The sequence below is a fragment of the Myotis myotis genome, unplaced genomic scaffold (assembly GCF_014108235.1).
Source record: "Myotis myotis isolate mMyoMyo1 unplaced genomic scaffold, mMyoMyo1.p scaffold_m19_p_1, whole genome shotgun sequence".
Lineage (NCBI taxonomy): Eukaryota > Metazoa > Chordata > Mammalia > Chiroptera > Vespertilionidae > Myotis > Myotis myotis.
In genome coordinates this window covers 191843073-191861819 of record NW_023416313.1, presented here as the reverse complement: position 1 = coordinate 191861819, position 18747 = coordinate 191843073, and the positions used below count along the sequence as shown (strand labels likewise).

The following is an 18747-nucleotide window of genomic DNA, read 5'->3' as shown; positions in this document are numbered from 1 at the left end:
TAGCCTCAGGTTCTGACCTCCCAAACGACATCCAGTAAGACTGTGCTAGAACTTAAGGGGCAGATACCACCAACAGGCCATCTTGACTGATTACAAACTTTAAAATGTGGAACTGGTGATACTTTGAAGACCTGATGCAAAATGTGTGATGGAGAAAAGAAGTTTGTTCAGGAAGCTGTCTCTATCCAGAAGGGGACAATAATGGCACCATAATCCCTATTCCACTGCCTGGTCACAGAAGCCCCAAGCATCGTTCCTTAATTTGGAAACATGGCTGACAGTGCAGATTCCAAAAGCAGCTGGAATAAACAAGAAAGTTGGAAGGATCCACACAGTTATTTGAAGCACACAGGAGCAAATTCTCTTGTCAAGAGAGCCTGGCTTAATCACTCCTTTGCTACCCCATCCAGTTATCCAAACTCTAGCAGCGTGTTCCATTGGACTGCTTATCAGATCTATCAAGAAATCAGGGTCGTCCCATTGGTTCAGGAGACTCTCTGTGACCTTCTCCGCAGCGGCTGTTCGTTCCTCTGTGTCTCATCAGCCCGTCTTTGCAGTACGTGACAGCTTGCGCAGGGTTTTCCTGTGGGTAAACTCGACAGGCACGCAGAACTGGAACCTCTCCCACTTCTCGTTTCTCTTTTTCTTTATGGCAGTGCTGACTTTTGTCAAATTCTGTGTCACCCAGCCCCTCGCTTCTGCCAATTCCGCAGGTAGCTCCAGAATCTCTAGCTGGACTTCTTGCCCATGCTCTCATCCCCATTTCTACTTGGCTGCTGGACACCTTCACACAGGTACCTTGAATTCCTCAGAGATAAAGCCAAACCCATCTTTCCTCTTAATTCATTTTTCCTGTTTAATGATATCACTATATTCCCACAGAGACACAGTCTCAAAAGCTTGGCTTCTCTTCTGCCTCTAAAATTTAAGCAGTTGCTGTGGTTTAGATAGTCTGCCCTTTATAAAACCTTTCAAATGGACTTCCATTTGCATTTCTATACTTTCCGCCTTATCTCAGGTCCTCATTACCCATCCCGAGGGCTTCTGCCATAGCCTTCTACAGCGTAGCCCAGTTTTGTCCCATTCTTCATGCCCATGCCCACGATGCTGTAATCATGCTGCTTCCCTCCTCCAAAATCTCCGCAATGCTTTATTGCTTGGGCAACCTAAATTCCAACTTCTCATCCCACATCAAGGCTCTACACTGTGGATCCAACCTACTTCCTGGTCCCTTACATCTACCTATATTCCAACCATCCCACTTGAAAACAACTTGTTATTGAGCACTTACTAGGTTTTAGACATTGTGATGAATATTTTTAATATATTGTATCATTTAATTCTTATCACATGATGGTGTTATTTTGCCCATGTTACAAATGAAGAAACTGAATCCTTGAAAAATTCAGGTAAATTGTCCAAAGTATTATGGTTAGGCAGTAGCACTGAGAAAAATTTAAATCTGAGTTCCCTAAATAAATCCTTTTCTTTCTTGCTTATCTGCCTTTCTTCATGTATTTCCCTTCATGTGCAATTCTGCAATGTCTTCTCCACCTACATTTGCATATCAAAATCGCATTCATCCTCCAAGACACATCAAATGCTACACCTTCTTTAAGGTTTTCCTGATGTCCCCAACTGGTGATGCTTTGCCCTTCACCTGAATGGCTATGCACCAATATGCACCTGGCTCTAGTGACTGATGAACTGGGCGCCTCGTCCTCATCACTGAGGCTATGGTCTTTTAAGGCTGTGGCCATGTCTGAGTCATATTTTTACCCCCTGCACTGAACACAAATCCTGGTGCATTCTAGGTATTCAATGTTAAAATTAATTGTCCCACAAATAAACAAAAAATAGGCAACATTAGTGATGGCAAAACAATGGCAAGCAGTCCCTACATTATAGTTTTTACATATTCCCTGGAAATCAGGATGTTCAATCTAGCAACTAAGTAATTTAATATGACACCAAAGAGGACTTTGTGTCTTACTGAAAGGTTTATTTTTGACATTAAATCCCTGGTTTGTGTGTTTTGTACACCTGAATAACATAGACACTATCTTAGTCAGCAGACACAGTTGCTGACCAACTGGTTCTCCCTTTGTAAGTTGAAGGTGAGTTGTTACCAATTCCTGTTTAGCACAAGAAATCACATAGAGATGTTGGCAACAAAATGGACTCTATTCTAAGTCCATGGGAGCAACATTGACAGTTATGTTGCCTGCCAGACACCTTCACACTAGTGTCCCACAGTTACCTTAAACTCTGTTTACCTGTTATGAAATTTGGGGTATCCTCATTCAGTATTGAAAGGCAGGCAAAATGATCTGACCTAGTAATTCCACTCCATATGAAATATATGAAATATAGGAAAGCACATGCCAATCTAAAACCGTGTGCAGTATTATTCATAACAGCCAAAACATGAAATCAAACCAATGTCCATTGACTGATGAGTGGAAAAACCAAGTGGTATATCCACACTTAAGTATCATTCAGCAATAAAAAGGAATGAACCCAGCAAATGTGCCTCAGAGGTTCTGTGTCAACTACAAGGAGGGCACAGTTTGATTCCTGCCTCGATCCCCAGTGAGGGTCATGCAGGAGGCAGCCCATCAATGATTCTCTGTTATCATTAATGTTCCTATCTCTCTCTCCCTCTATGGAATCAATAAAAATATATATTTTTAAAAGGGAATGAAATATGGATATGTAACTACAACATGGATGAATTAAGAACACATTATGGTAAGTAAAGAAGCCAATCACAAAAGATAATACGTTGTATAATTCCATTTATATGAAATGTCCAGAATTAGGTAAAGCTAAACACACAGAACATGGTTTCCTAGAGGTGGAGAGGAAGGAAATGGAGGGAAAAGGGGCGTGACTACTAATGGGTGTGCGGATTCTTTTTGGCATGATGAAAATGTTTTCAAGTTGATTGTGGTAACAGTTGCACAACTTGTGAATATACTAAAAGACACTGAATTGTATACTTCGAGTGAATAAATGTATAATACGTACATTATATCTCAATAAAGCTGTTATTTTAAAAGGCAGTCAACTGATATCAAGGATTATTATGGGATAAAGAGATATGATAGTCAATAAGCTGCTAAAAATTATTTTTGAAAGATGAAATTCAACATTTGAATAGGCACCTTCCAAACTTTCTCTTCCTCAAAACAGATAATAAGGAAGCAGAAGAAATAAAAAGAAAAAGGTACTTGGTTCTTTGCTCTGTCACTGGGACATTATACTTTAAATAGAAACTCTGCTTTTTCAAAAATGGCGTTTACTCTTCTATATCTCGAAAAGGCAAAAATGAATATTTCACCATTTGGATAATGGAGAACTATTATTTTTAGCTCTGATATTAATTTTGGAAAGCACTTAATACAAATGAACATTTTAACCCAGCTAGATATATGTGTTTTAACATACACAGATTTAACCTTATGTAAGCCCAGACTATGAAAAAAGCAGCTGTACTGGTAACGACTGTTATGCATGCCTGGCCCGCTGGGACTTGACAGAACACTGGACCACAGAAACCCTGTGAGTGAATAACACGGGAAATGGTCTATCAATAGGAAGAATATCAGTTATCTGCCAAAACACACAGCTTTGGGGTTGACCACACAGAGAGAGAGGAGTAGGAACACCATCAGCCTTTCTGACGAGCTGAGTGAACCTTGGACACAAAGACAGTAATAAAGATATTATGTTCTCCTGAGCAGATGTTAGGGGCCAGCTTACACCACATCTCTCGCTTTGGTTAGGTTCCAGCTCCCCAGAAGTGGAAAGTGGGCCTGGGAATATTGATTCCATGAGACTGAGATGGACTTGGCTCCTGTGCTGGACTCCCTGTGCTCTCAAAAGCCAGCGCACAGGAATGGGGCTGGCTGGTTTTGGTTGGCAGGGACCATCATTTGCTTCAGATGCTGCAGGAGTCTGGGGAGCCTGGAGAACCCTCTGGACCAATGGGAGCTCAGCTGAGTGGCTTTGTCCTGCCCGGAGGATGATGCGGGTGGCCCCGTGAGTTCCTCCTAACAGCCTTGTACTCCAGCACCACTGCAGTTTTCATCAGTTCCAAACACTTTGTAGGCCTCTGTTGCGGGACATACTGTTTCTTTTAGTCAGAATGTCTCTCTTCTTCATCTGCAAACCTCCTCCTCTTCCTTTCAAACTTACCTTTGCTGCAAGGCCTCCGCACGCCCCTCAGGCAAACCAGTCATGTCCACCCTGTCCCAAAGCTGTCACTGTCCTAGCCCTTAAACTGTGCATGGTCTCGCTTCCCAGGGACTGAGTGTCTCAAATATAAGGATTACATCTCTGTTTTTAACTCTGTGTTACTTAGCGTGCCTGGCAGATAGTAAGTATTTAATAAATGTTTTTTGAATTCCACTAGATGGAGTCCTGATATGTGGCCTGAGCATATAGAGACAAGGAAGCCAGCTGCCTGGCCTAGAAGAAGCAACTAGAACGTGTGTGTGTGTGTGTGTGTGTGTGTGTGTGTGTGTGTGTGTGTTAACTGCCATGCAACCAAAACGGGAACCATCCTGTTTGCGTCTATAGACGCTTATGGCGTACAAAGGGTTAAGTAAGGGACTGTTAAACTGAATAGCCAAAGGGAAAGGGATTTCAGGCACCAAAGGGAGCGAGATTATTTCTTTTTTTTCTTTTTTAAAATTTTGTTTTATTGCTTAAAGTATTACAAAGAGTATTACATATGTCTCCTTTTCAAAACCTACTAAATGGGTATGTTAGTTTGCTAGGGCTGCTGTAACAAAGAGCTACAGACTGGGTGGCTTAAACAACAAGACATTTCTTTTCTCCTGACTCTGGAGGTGAGGAGTCTGAGAGCCAGGTGCCTCCAAGGTGGGTTTCATCGTGAGGCCTCTTCTTGTCTCCTAGGCAGCTGTCCTCACACAAGGACACTAATCATATTGAATTAGGGTCCACCCTCGTGAGCTCATTTACTAGTAAATTACCTTATTTAATTGGCTCTGTAAAGAACCTATCTCCACCAGCCATGTTCTCGGGGTGAGGACTTTAGCACATGAATTTTGAAGGGATGCGATTCAGTCCATAACAGTGGGTAACCTTCTTGGCCTGAGGTTAAGGCTTGCCTTGTACATCAGTTCCGCACATTCTTTTCACCTTCCTTGAACTTGATCTTCAGATGTAAGCAATGTTGACAGAGTCCCTTTAAGCTCACATGAGATGGTCATTGGAGCTGGCAAACGTGGAGCCTGGATGCTAACTCAGATCATCTTTCTCGCCCTTCTCAGTTCTACACGGGATGGGGAGACCTAGCCTGGGGACCCTTTCCGGGGGTGTCAAGGTACATGGTCCCTGACTCTGCACACTCAGCCTGTATTTCGCAGGCTGTTTTTATAACCCAAAGGAATGTGCTGTCAAAAGTCTATGCCAGCATTTGCTATCTTGGCTCTAGTCTAGTTAGCACCACCCAGCACTAAACCAGGTTAGAGCCTGTGCATGAGGCTAGAGAGGGAAAGCTGGCCGGCCAAGGCGTGTGTACCATCCTCACAAACTAGACCTGTGTGTAGCTGACGTCACCCATCCTCAGTGCTGGCTTGAAAGCCAGGCCAGTCATAGCAACCTCTGAGTGCAGCTGTCCATTTCAACATAGATCAAAAGAAAAGCATGGCACTGTTCAGAGTGGATTCCTCTTGGAAAGATTAATACTGGAGTAATTTCCTGAGATAAAACTGGGTTATAGGGCTGCCCCTCAGAAATGTTCTTCTCCTTTAACATTTCTCCAGGGGAGGTCCTAGCCCCCTAAGTTGGACTCACATGGGGTTCTTAATGAACATGTAGATTCCCATGCCTACCGAAGGCTAACTGAATCAGGACCTCTGGGTGGATCGCAGAATCTGAGTTTTAATCCTTGCCTTCATGCTTATCCAAGGAAACAGGTGCAAACATTGATTCAATAATTCTGCCTGGAAATGTAGGCGGTACACTGCCAGGTGAGTGGTTCTACCTGGACTGTGGCCTCCTGATCCACTCACCTTCCCACGGGCATGGTTCACTGCGACTCAGAGAGACGACAGAGCCACCAAGTCCAGGCACCATGGATCCAGCTGCTGATTCCCACTCCAGGGCTCTGCCCACACTCCCTTTGTTCTTTGAAGCCACAGCTTGAATCATCCCTAATTTTAAAAAAAAGTGTTTAAAAGTTTTCTAATCCTGGTATTACTCAATGTTGATGACGGTGTGGTTAGTAGAAGGGCGCTCTCACCCCCAGCTGCCGGGTGTGTAAACTGGTACGATGCTTTCCAGAGGGCATTGTGGCAATCTGTAGTGAGAAGGTATGAATTCTATCTCCAGAAATGAACCAGCAGGGGAACATGAATCTGTCAAAGCTGTATTCAAAATATTTATCAGAGCCTTGTTTGTAATAAGTAATAAATAAATGTTCAACAGGACTTGTCAAATTCATAAAATTAAAATATTAGGTAGTTATTACAATTTCTGTTGTCACAACATTCCTAACAGGTGGAAAAATACATTTTATTAAGTTTGTTAAAGAGTACGATTTTATTATATAAAATCTCTCTATATAATTCTAATCTCCCCAAACACACACACACACACACACACACACACACACACACACACACATTCCTCTGTATCTGAAGAGAAACACGCCTAATTGTTAAAAATGATTGTCTTTAGGTGAGAGGTTTCCACAGGCCGAGGAAAGTGCAAGGACCCAAATCTTCAGCAAACTCATTCATTCGCTACCTTTCTCTCCACTCGAGCTCAGATCAGCCAGCTTGAGCAAACAGAAGCTTGGATCTGGGGTGAAGGTGGAATTGGCATCCAGAAACCAAAACATTTTGGCTCTCAACCCTCAGTGTGTAAAATGATCCCTGGGGCACTTGGTTAAAATGCAGATTCCTCGGCCCGCTTCTAGAATGTCTATGCATGATGTGGGGTTAGTAATTGTGCTCAGATGACCTGAGGGTAGCAGCTGGAGAGAGAACCCAGGGAGACCTTGGAAAGCAAAAGGCCCTGGGACCCAGCTGGGCTGAGGGCCACAGAAAGGGGGGTCAAATTTTAACATTGTTCCTTTCTTTTCCGTATCAACTTAGAACTACATAGAGGTTCTCAACCTGTGGGTCGCGACCCCTTTGGCAGTCGAACGACCCTTTCACAGGGGTCGCCTAAGACCATCCTGCATATCAGATATTTACATTACGATTCATAACAGTAGCAACATGACAGTTATGAAGTAGCAACGAAAATAATTTTATGGTTGGGTCACAACATGAGGAACTGTATTTAAAGGGCCAGAAGGTTGAGAACCACTGAAGAACACTGGGACTATTAGAACAGTCTGGAAGCCCTTTGTAGGCTAACCTTGAGGACATAGCTATCATTTTAAACACGATTTCCAGTGGAAAATATGTTTCAAGTTAAAAACTAATTCCCATCTGAACTTTTGGAATTCAATTGGTTCCTATCCGGACTATCTGTTCTGACCGCCATGCCATAAGCCTCCCGACTAGAATTTGGAAAGCCACCCAACCCTGATGTAACTATTTAGATGCCCTTCCGTTTTTCACATTAGTTTAGCTCATTTAACAAGATAGAAAGAAAAAAGATGAACTTGTTTTTTAGGAAAAGGGATAGATATTCACTGTTAAATATAAGATTACATTCACTCTCATGCCAAAAGCTACAAGTCAAATTTGAATCTCAACTCCCCCCTTCTCCCCCCGAAAGATCTTTGGATTCTTGCCTTTTTGGAGAGGGATAGCATGAGGAACAGGAATGTAGCTTAAAAGTTCTGGTCAGCTTCTTTGGATTTAGTTTTGAATTTGGAATGGTCCTTTAACATTTTATAAATTTCAAGTTCAGTAACTCTCTGAATAAATTATTGAACAGATTTCTTTTGACAGGTACGGAGTGAAAAATAATAAAAACTGCCAGTGCTGAAAATGTACGCAAACAAATGTGCCATCGTACATTTACACTTTGGTGATGATAAGACGTTGTTTAAAGGAAAGTTCAGATGTGATTTGGAACCAGGTTTGAAAAGTTGTCAACGGGAGGTGAGTTGGGATGGCGGTTGTTTCCACATCTGTCTTATTTGGGTACAAACAGTGGTGAGATTAAAGGGGCTCATAGGTGCCACCCTCTCCTCACATTTGAATTTAATTGCAAAATAAATGAATATAACAGCCAAAGCTAAAGTCCCCAGGGGCTGAGCTTAGATGGTCACCATTTGGGCTACCAAGGACTGAGGGTGCTCAGACTAGATTAGTGCTGTTTCAAACTTTAATAACCAAACCCTTGTTAAAAACCTACAGAGCTTTTTGGCTGAAGCAGAAGCAGGGAACTGGTGCCTATGTGTCTGGCCCCTCAGGCCCCCGAAGACCCGATTAGACATTTGTATCAGTTAGGATTCTTCGGTTCCCACCCACAGAATCTGACATGGGCCAGTTTTCAGAATCGCTGGGAAAGCTGAAGACCTCAACTTCAGACAGGACCGGAACCAGGGGAGCTCCTGGGTTCTGGGTGGCAAGAATGATGTGCTATCCCTTCAGGGATTGTCACGGGAACCAGACTGTGTCCCTCAGTTCTGATTGCCTTGCTCAGGCCACATGCCCATTCCTTGAACTAGGGGGTGGGAACATTGACTGACCCTCTGGTGGGGGAGTGTGGGCAGCAGGAGAAGGGGGAGTCAATGGTAGGAAATTCACACATGTGTCCACTGCAGTCCTTCCAGGTCCCCTCCAGTCCCCTGATTCTGTGACTACTGTTTCATTATTAGAGAATTCCCACTTGCAACAGCAAACAAAATGGCCCCACAGGCTCTGTTCTACACTGGAGTTTCAATCTCAAAGATTAGCAGCATCAACATAAAAGAAAAGAAAGTTAAAAAATCAGATAATAATGGCAGTGTCTTTTGCAATTTCTTTTTCTTTCTTCCTTTTTTCAAATCCTCACCTGAGGATATTTTTCCATTGATATTTTAGAGAGAGTTGAAGAGAGAGGGAAGGACAGAGAGAAACATCGATGTGAGAGAAACACATCAATTTGTTGTCTCTGCATGTACCCCAACCAGGGCCCGGGCCCGAGAGGAGCCTGAAACGGAGGGATGTGCCCTTGGCTGTAAGCGAACCTGGGACCCTTCAGTCCACAGGCCGACACTCTATCCATTGAGCCAATCTGGCTAGGGCTGCAATTTCTTTTTTAATTAAATATTTGTTAAGGGCTCACACTCTTTCGTCAGGTTCTGGTTGAATTTTGTGTGACCTTCAGTAAATTTTTTAATTTTCCTGAGCCTCAGTTTCCTCATCTATAAAATATGAGTCATTGGACCTTTACTGGGTTGTTTTATGGGAATTGCTTATTACAGTGTCTGGCCTTAATAATGGCAGTTATTATTCTAAAAGGAAATTTCCTCTCAAATGTTAACAATGGAAACTTATACAATCCTATTTTAATGAGGTCATTTTCATAAATTCATGAAAGCTTGGAGACATGGTGAACAGCTAGATATTCTTCTCAACTACCAAGCGCAGGGGACGGACAGGCTGAATGGTGGCAATTCACCCAAACTGCAGATTTGTGTTCCATGAACACCAAGACTCTCGGCGGGACTGTGTCCGGGTACACAGCCTGTGTTTATGCTTGACAGCAACTGGGGCAACACTGTAGGGAGAACATTACAAATGCTCCCCACGAAGGTTTGCCCTGGCTTTTCCTGAAAAGGGTTCTTCCGTACCGACTTCCGCATAATGGCAGGGATAACACAGTTCTGCAGAATTTTGATACATGATCCAAATCTGTACATCCTCTGTCCTTTGGCAAACTGGAGCAGTCGCTATGACTCTTGGGTATATCATCGTGTTGACTAAACTACAAATGAGTTTCAGGCCAACAGTGTGTCCTGGGAATTATGCAACCACATGCTTCCGGAAGAAACTCACTCACATAAGATTTTAAAACAAAGAGAGACTGGAGTCTGGGGAGAGAGTTTCCATCACTTAGTTCATCACGAGCACCTTATTAGGAATGGGAAATGGGGAGGGGAACTGTTTCTGGTGCCGATTTACAAATTATCCTGGTGTGACCAGAATTATGTCTGAGAGGAAGGGAGTCCTGTCCCTTTGCTAAACACACTTCCTTCCTCTGGAGACTGTGAATGGAAAGTTGAGCCTTTCCCCCCAGAAACAAATGCCAGCGCTTGAAAACTCAGCGTCCATCCTCCAGAATCCCCCAGCTTATTATTTCTAAAATAAATGACCCAGAAGCCTCTGTCGACCACCTACCTACCTACCTCTTTAACAGTCACCAGGCTGCCCCCTTGAGCTCTCAGAAGAAAAGGGTGAGTCATACTTCCAGACTCTGCTTGGGGGGACATGGAAATACATGACATACTAAGGCCAGGTGGAAATCAGTGTGACATGCAAATTCATCTCTGTGGCCCCCAGGCTGGGCGGGGAGGGGCAGCGTTGCGAACTTGGCTACACACGCGGCAAAACCCCTTGCTCAGCTAGAGGAGGTTTCAATCAGCAAGCTTATCTGGCCTGGCGGAACAGTGTCACTAGGCCGTGTTGGAAGGCAATTTGTTGAAATCATTCGCATGCAGGAAATCCTGTGTTTACTAACTGGGAAATACTACATAAAGATTTGGATTGGTTTCCCCTTGTAATGCTCTTCCAAGATGAAATTTGGCAACAGAGCCACTGCAGATAAGAAGAAGGTTGCTCAGGAAATGACAACACCATGACAGCTCATTGTACATAATAGGCCTTATTTCTTTGTTCCCATCCCGGTTCTCAAAGTTACTTGATAGAATCACTTCCTTCGGGGAGTCCAGTCACTCACTGGTTCGCGTCTCAAGTGCTGATGCTTTCAGGGAGCCATTGCCATCTCCCTGACAATGTCGGAGAGATACCTTGAAAATACTGGACTCATCGGTAAAAGTACTGGAGGATAATGCGTAAGAGAAACAGTGAGATTCTCCAGGTTTCAGCTAATCTAACTGAATCAACTAAGTCAGTGGTTCTCAACCTTCCTAATGCCGCAACCTTTTAATACAGTTCCTCATGTTGTGGTGACCCCCAATTTCATTGTTACAAATTGAACATAATTAAAGCATAGTGATTAATCACAAAACAATATGTAATTATATATGTGTTTTCTGATGGTCTTAGGCGACCCCTGTGAAAGGGTCGTTCGAACCCCAAAGGGGTCGCGACCCACAGGTTGAGAACCACTGATAAGTGAACATAAAGTAGGCCCTTTCTGAAGTCATCAGCTTAAACAATAATGTCTATACTTATAACTCAGGAGTTTCCTTTAGTCAAAAGATCGGTAGCTATAGACAAGACCTGATGGACATTACATAGCATGAAAAAGATGTGTGGTAATATATTTATTTTTATTTTTATTTTTTTAAAAAAATGTCTCAATAAAAATACCAGGTTTAACATGCACAAAGCCAAGAAAACCAACGATGCCAGATACTAAATTTATATTGCCCTGTCCTTTGAACACCCAGCAAGAATAAACTACTGAATACAGATACCATGCAGTGCATGTGTGATAATATAGTTAAATGGAAAATACATCAATAGAAGTGTTGATCAGCACTTAGAAGGGCAAACAGATGTAGAGCATTATTAGAATGTGTCTAGCCTGGTCTCAGAACCAAAGACCCTGGAGCAGTATAATCCCATTGGCAAGGCTGTAACTAGGGTGGGAAAGGGTTCTTCCTTTAAATTAACTTAGCTATGAGGCATCCCATTAGATTACTTATTTTGGTTTTTCTTTGGTATTTTTGGTGGTTTTTTCATTTTTAAGTTAAACATTTATTTTTTTAATTTTTAATTTTTATTATTTTCAAAAATATTTTTATTGATTTCAGAGAGGAAGGGAGAGGGAGAGAGAGATATAGAAACATCGATGAGAGAGAATCATTGATTGGCTACTTCCTGCATACTCCACACTGGGGATCGAGCCTACAACCCAAGCGGGGTGCTCAGACTGGGAATTGAACTATGACCTACTGGTTCATAGGTTGATGCTCAACCACTGAGCCATGCCAGCCTGGCTAAGTTAAACATTTAGTTCATTTTTAATCATATCTCTGCTTAAGAAATAAAGGAGTCAACAAACATATCTTTACCTTTGAGTACAGTTCAGGATGTATTCTGTGTATAGTGGCTGTATTTTTATATGAAATTGTGTTATATTCATTATTATATGAATAACAATAATGAGTTAACCATTAATAATAATTAATGAATAATGAGTTGCCAGATTTAGCAAATAAAAATATAAGATTCCCCAATTAAATTTAAATTTCAGATAAACAAGAGATACATTTTTAGTGTATGCCCTAAATATTAGTTATACCAAGAAATGATTTATTATCTGAAATTATAATTTAACTGGGTATCCTATATTTTATCTGGCAACCCTATTAATTTTGGTTAACTTTTGAGCCAATATTTCTTGGAACACTTTGCTCCAAATGGTTGTGATATTTTTTTGTTTAAACTTTTATTGTTACATTTTGCTCTTTTTATGTATATACTAGAGGCCCGGTGCACGAAATTCGTGCACTGGAGGAGGTTTGTCCCTCAGGCCGGCCTGCGCCTCTCGCAATCCGAGACCTTTCAGGGATGTCCAACTGCCGGTTTAGGCCTGATCCCTGGTTCCTAACTGCTTGCCTACCTGCCTGCCTGATCACCCCTAACCACTCCTTGGGGGGGGGGGAGGGGGCAGAGACAGCTGGGGCAAGGGGCTGTGGTGTTCTGGTCTCTGGTCGTTCCACCATTTCGGTCGCTGGGCTTTTATTATATAGGATGGCTCAATTTTAGGAGTGTAACCATAGGTGAGTGGGCCTCAACTGGGGGCAGTTTTACTCCCCAGGGGACATTGGCAATGTCTGGAGATAATTTTGGTTGTTACAACTTGGGGAGGTATGCCAATGGGTGGAGATCAGAAATGCTGCTAAACATCAGTGACCACAACAGCTCCCACAACAAAGAGCTATTGGGCACAAAATGTAATAGTTGCTGTTGAGAAACACTATCACAAACATTTAAAAGGAGAGATTTTCTCTTCAAATATATCCTTGTTTAAAAATATCTATTAAATAAACCTCATCAATTGCATTATTCATGTCTCTACTTTTTACATATTTGATCTATCAGAGAAGAGAGTGACATATTGAAGTCGCTCATTTAAGTTAACAAACATTTATTGAGAACCTCCAGTATGTGAGACTTTGTTCCAGATGCTGGAATACTCAGTGAACAAAACAAACATCTCTAACGTCATGGAGCTTTTATTCTAATGGGGGGGGAGGGTGGATCAAGAGACATAATAAACAAATGGTATGCAAAATATATGATGACAACTGTTATGAAGAAAATAGAGTCGAGACTAGGGATGGATGCCGGGATGGGCACGGTTTGTAATTATAAACTTGGTGGCAAGAAAGTCTTTACTGAGAAGGTTACATTAGAAGAAAGATCTGGAGGAGATGACAGAAGGCGAAGAAAGGAAAGAGTGTTTTAGGCAAAGGACACAGACGTGCAAAGACTCTGATATAGGTCGGTGTTTGGTATCAAGGAGAGGGAGGAGCAAAGGGAGGAAGAAGGAGAGTCGTGAGGACAAGGTCAAAAGGATGGCGGTGCTGGGCTGGTATCCAGATCATTTAGGGTCTAGAGGACACTGTGAGAACTGTCACTTTACTTCTTCTGGAGAGTTTAAGCGAGTGGTATTTGAAAGCATCACCTCAGCTGTGGCGATGAGACTAGAATCAGGGGTGGGCAAACTTTTTGACTCGAGGGCCACAATGGGTTCTTAAACTGGACCGGAGGGCTGGAACAAAAGCATGGATGGAGTGTTTGTGTGAACTAATATAAATTCAAAGTAAACATCATTACATAAAAGGGTACGGTCTTTTTTTTTTTTTAGTTTTATTCATTTCAAACGGGCCGGATCCGGCCCGCGGGCCATAGTTTGCCCACGGCTGGACTAGATAATGGCAGAAAAGACTGAAGCAAAGAGACCAGTTAGGAGGCCATGGCCTTAATCCAGAAAAGAGATGCTCAGTCCAGGATAACAGTGGAGATAGTGAGAATTGATTGAACTCATTAGACACACTTATATATTGCTGGTGGGAATGCAAAATGGTACAACCCCTAACAGGGTTGTTTAGCAACCTTTAACAATAACCTAGGAGTTTACTCTTCGACTCAACAATCCCAATGCTAGAAATTTATATTGAAAATATAACAATAATACATACAGATGCACAAGGCTATTTGTTGCAATGTTATATGTAATTGGAAAATGTTGGAGATTGGCTAAATAAACTGTTACTGACACATAATTGAGTACTATGCAGCTATAAAAAGAATGATCTGAATGAATTGACATGGGGTGCTTTCCAGCAGATATTGAGTGGAAAAGGTTGACTGCAAAAGTGCATATGTAGTATGTTACCTTTTGTGCAAAAAAAGAAGGAAAACAAGTAAATATCACATATCATTACAAAAGAAATAAAGGGAAGATAAAGAAGAAAACAAATTTGAATACCTGCAAGCTAGGGTGGGGTGACAGGGATACAGGAAGGAGGGACACCTCTCTGGGTGCCCTTTCAAATAGTTTTGACTTTGAAAGTATGTTAGTAGTCTACGTAGTCAAAAAATCAAATCAAATCAATAAGAATGAGGAGACAAAACCTAACTAAAAGTGAAAGAAAATGAAAACAAATGGATCTAAGTGCATTTCAAACGATTCTTATAACTGTACTGAGGGAGGAGGAAAAAAGAAGAAAGGACCAACCCAAGTAATTTAGGAACAGTTTTTGATTATGTACCACCATCTGGAACACAGTGGGATGTGGCAGGGGAGAGGCATAAATTCTGGACTCTCCAGTAGGGTAGTTTCTTTGTAGTGTTACGTAAGAAGCAATTTTGAAACACTCTTAGATTCAACATCGGATTGCACAAATGCGTAAATGTGTTATATGGATGTACCAGTCTGCAGGGGGATGCAGACTGGTACATCCACTGTGGAAGAAGGATATACTAGTACAGATATGGAACAGGGGAAGTGAGGGAGGACTTGTGTGGGGATAGATTAGAATTTGAGACATTGGTATGAAGTCATGATTCCTAAAATATGTGCATGTATATTGGCATGTCTATGTGCACATGCATATTTGTGTGTATGTCTGTTATATGGATAAGCACATGTATACATTTCCTCACTGTCTGTGAAACAGGTCAAGAGGCAAAGTTAATCTCGGTCTCTAATGACATTTCCCACTAAAAGCATCAGAATTCCTGGGAGAAATGGCTCACTCCAAGGCTGGGGCAGGGTAGGTACAAGATAAACCTGGAACCTTTTGTTATGCCAGAATTTAGGAAATTAGTTTTTTAAATGGGACATATTACAAGGACACAGGTACAAGCTTGAGGGGGCATTCTCAGGTCAGATCTGGAATAATTTGAGTATAAACATAATTAAGTCCAGTAATGAATTATAAACCACTGGAAAAAAATAGGAATTCACAAGCCTATACTGATCAGAGATAAATGAATGATGGAGGAGTTGGGAGGGCTCTTGCTTAGAGTAGAAAGGTGAGGTCGACTGATAAATGTAGAGAAATTGTTGGAGCCGAACTATATCATCATTTCCCAACGATTATAGTAAAGATTTTTTCAGCCAAGGATCATCGATAGCTGCTAACTCTAGGGGAGGGATTTTGATGAGGAACAGGCAGCTTATTAATTGCAAGGGAGAACAAAACCCTATAGCTATACAGAGAAGAAACTGGGTCACACCTTGACTGGGTGATGAAACTTATGTTACCTATGACGGAGAGATAAACATTGTGTGATTCCCTGATATCACCCACGCTGTCTTCCAGCCCAGAATGCATAACCTCAATCTAACAAAAAGAAACATCAGACAAATACAAGGAAAATTATAGTTAAATAAACAAATGAAACTACATCAAACTAAAAAGCTTTTGCACAGCAAAAGAAACCATCAACAACCCACTGAATGGGAGACTATATTTGCCAATGATACATCTGAAAAGGGGTTAATTTCCAAAATATATAAAGAATTTATATAACTTAAAAAAAAGGAAGACAATCCAATTAAAAAATGGGCAAAAGTCTTGAATAGACACGTCTCCAAAGAGGGCATACAGAAGGCCACAGACGTGTGAAAAAATGCTCAATGCCTCTAATCATCAGAGAGATGCAAATTAAAACCACAATGAGATAACACCTCACACCTGTCAGAGTGGCTATCATCAATAAATCAACAAACAAGTGTTGGAGAAGGCGTGTCATGCACTGCTGGGAATGCAGACTGGTACATCCACTGTGGAAAACAGCATGGTGTTTCCTCAAAAAATTGAAAGTGGAATTGTCTTTTGACCCAGTGATCCCACTTCTGGGAATTTATTCTAAGAATTCCAAAATACCAATTCGAAAGAATACATGCACCCCTATGTCCATAGAGGTGTAATTTACAATAGCCACGATCTGGAAACAGCCCAAATGCCCAACAGTAGATGAGTGGATGAAAAAGCAATGATATACTTACACAATGGAATACTACTTGGCTGTAAAAAAAAATAAGAAAATCTTACCTTTTGTGATAGTACGGATAGACCTGGAGATTATTATGTTGAGTAAAATAAGCCAGTCAGAGAAAGAAAAATACCCCACGATCTCACTTAGATGTGGAATCTAATGAACAAAATAAACTACTGAACAAAATAGAAACAGAGGTATGGACATATGGAACAGACTGACAGCTGTCAGAGGGGAGGGGAGAAGGGGGTGTGGATGAAAGAAGGTGAAGGGATTAGCCAAGAAACATCCTCCTATATAATAAAAGCCTAATATGCTAAGTGTCTGGTCATCTGTTCAACCAATCAAAGCGTAATATGCTAGTGATATGCTAAGGCCACTCAACTCCTCGCTATGACGTACACTGACCACCAGGGGGCAGACAGTTGACCAATCCACCAGTCGCTATGACGTGCTCTTACCAACAGGGGGCAGACACTCCCAACTGGTAGGTTAGCTTGCTGCTGGGGTCTGTCCGATCAGGACTGAGCGAGATGGGCTGGACATGCCCTGGAGCCCTCCCGAGGTCCCTCCCCAGCTGGCCAACCTCCTGCGTCCCTCCCCGGTCCAGATCATGCATGGGTGGGGGAGGTCCCCTTGGCCTGGCCTGTGCCCTCTCACAATCCAGGATCCCTTGCAGTGGTTCTCAACCTTCTGGCCCTTTAAATACAGTTCCTCATGTTGTGACCCAACCATAAAATTATTTCTGTTGCTACTTCATAACTGTAATGTTGCTACTGTTATGAATCGTAATGTAAATATCTGATATGCAGGATGGTCTTAGGCGACCCCTGTGAAAGGGACGTTTGACCGCCAAAGGGGTCGCAACCCACAGGTTGAGAACCGCTGCCTTAGGGGATGTTGGAGAGCCAGTGGTGATAGCCAGCGGGAAAGGGGGTGGGGGTAGGTGGAGATGCGCACAGAGGGAGAAAATGGGGATGAAAGAGACTTTGCCTGGGGCAATGGGTGCACAGTGCAGTGTGCACGTTATGTTTTATTGTGTTGTACACTTAAAACCTGTAAGGTTATGTGAACCAATGTCACCCCAATAAATTTTACAAAAGGTGGGTGGGGGGACTTGTGTTTCTTGGTTTGTGGCCCCCTTCTGTCAAGGCCAGCAATCTCATTTCTCCAACCTGAGCTTCCTTTCTCACATCTCCTCTGACTGAGACCCTCCTGCCTCCCTCTGATAAGGCCCTGTGATAATACTGGGCTCATGTGGACGATCCAAGTTAGTCTTCCTGGGTCAAGATCCTTCACTTAATCAACGTCGTTTTTTGTCATGTGGAATGTAATGAACATACTAAACTGATGAACAAAATAGAAACAGAGGCAAAATAGAAACATTTACAAGTTTTGGGGGATTAGGATATGCACATTTTGGGGAGCCATTATTCTGCCTACCACAGGACGATTCAAAAACGTCAATGTCATAAGAGACAAAGAAAGGCTCAAGAGTGTAAGAGGTTAAAGAGATATGACAATAAGTACAATATCTGATCTTGGACTAGACCCTTTTCTGGAGGGGAAAATGCTATAAAGGACATTCATTATTGGACAAAATTGGAACATGAATGGTTGATTAGATACTGGTAGAGGTATAAATTTATGAAGTTGATAAATGTACTTAAGTTATACAACAGTATATTCTTAGTCTTAGGACATGCACACTGGAGTATGTAGGAATTAGGGCCATGATGCAAACTTTTTAATGGTTCAGAGAAAAGGATTATGTGGGCCCATACACACAGACAGAAAGAGAGCAAGAGAACAAATGACAAAATAGGGCAAAATGTTAGCAATAAGGGAATTGGGGAAGGGGCACATAAGGTGTTCCTTATGCGATTTTAATTTTTGTATTTTTTTGTAAGTTTGAAATTATTTCCAAATGAAAAGTTTTAAAAAGTCACTTATTCAACCTGCCACTTAATCCCAAACTTCTGACAACAGCCCTGATGTGATGAATAGTGTGGAGGTTTGAATGCCTCTAAGGACGAGGTACTCAGTGTCCCCTGTGGCACCTGTTCACCTGCTGGTTATCAAAGGAGCTTGAAAGTTCACTGCGGGTTAAGAAAATCAAATG

At 42.0% G+C, this 18747-nt stretch overlaps 1 non-coding gene across 1 annotated transcript; it reads right to left on the bottom strand.

The window, feature by feature from the left end:
• Positions 1 to 11454: 11454 nt before the first annotated feature.
• LOC118661832 lies at positions 11455 to 11592 on the bottom strand. Its single transcript, XR_004969492.1, has one exon. It is a non-coding gene; the product is annotated as a small nucleolar RNA SNORA8 (small nucleolar RNA).
• Positions 11593 to 18747: the final 7155 nt, after the last annotated feature.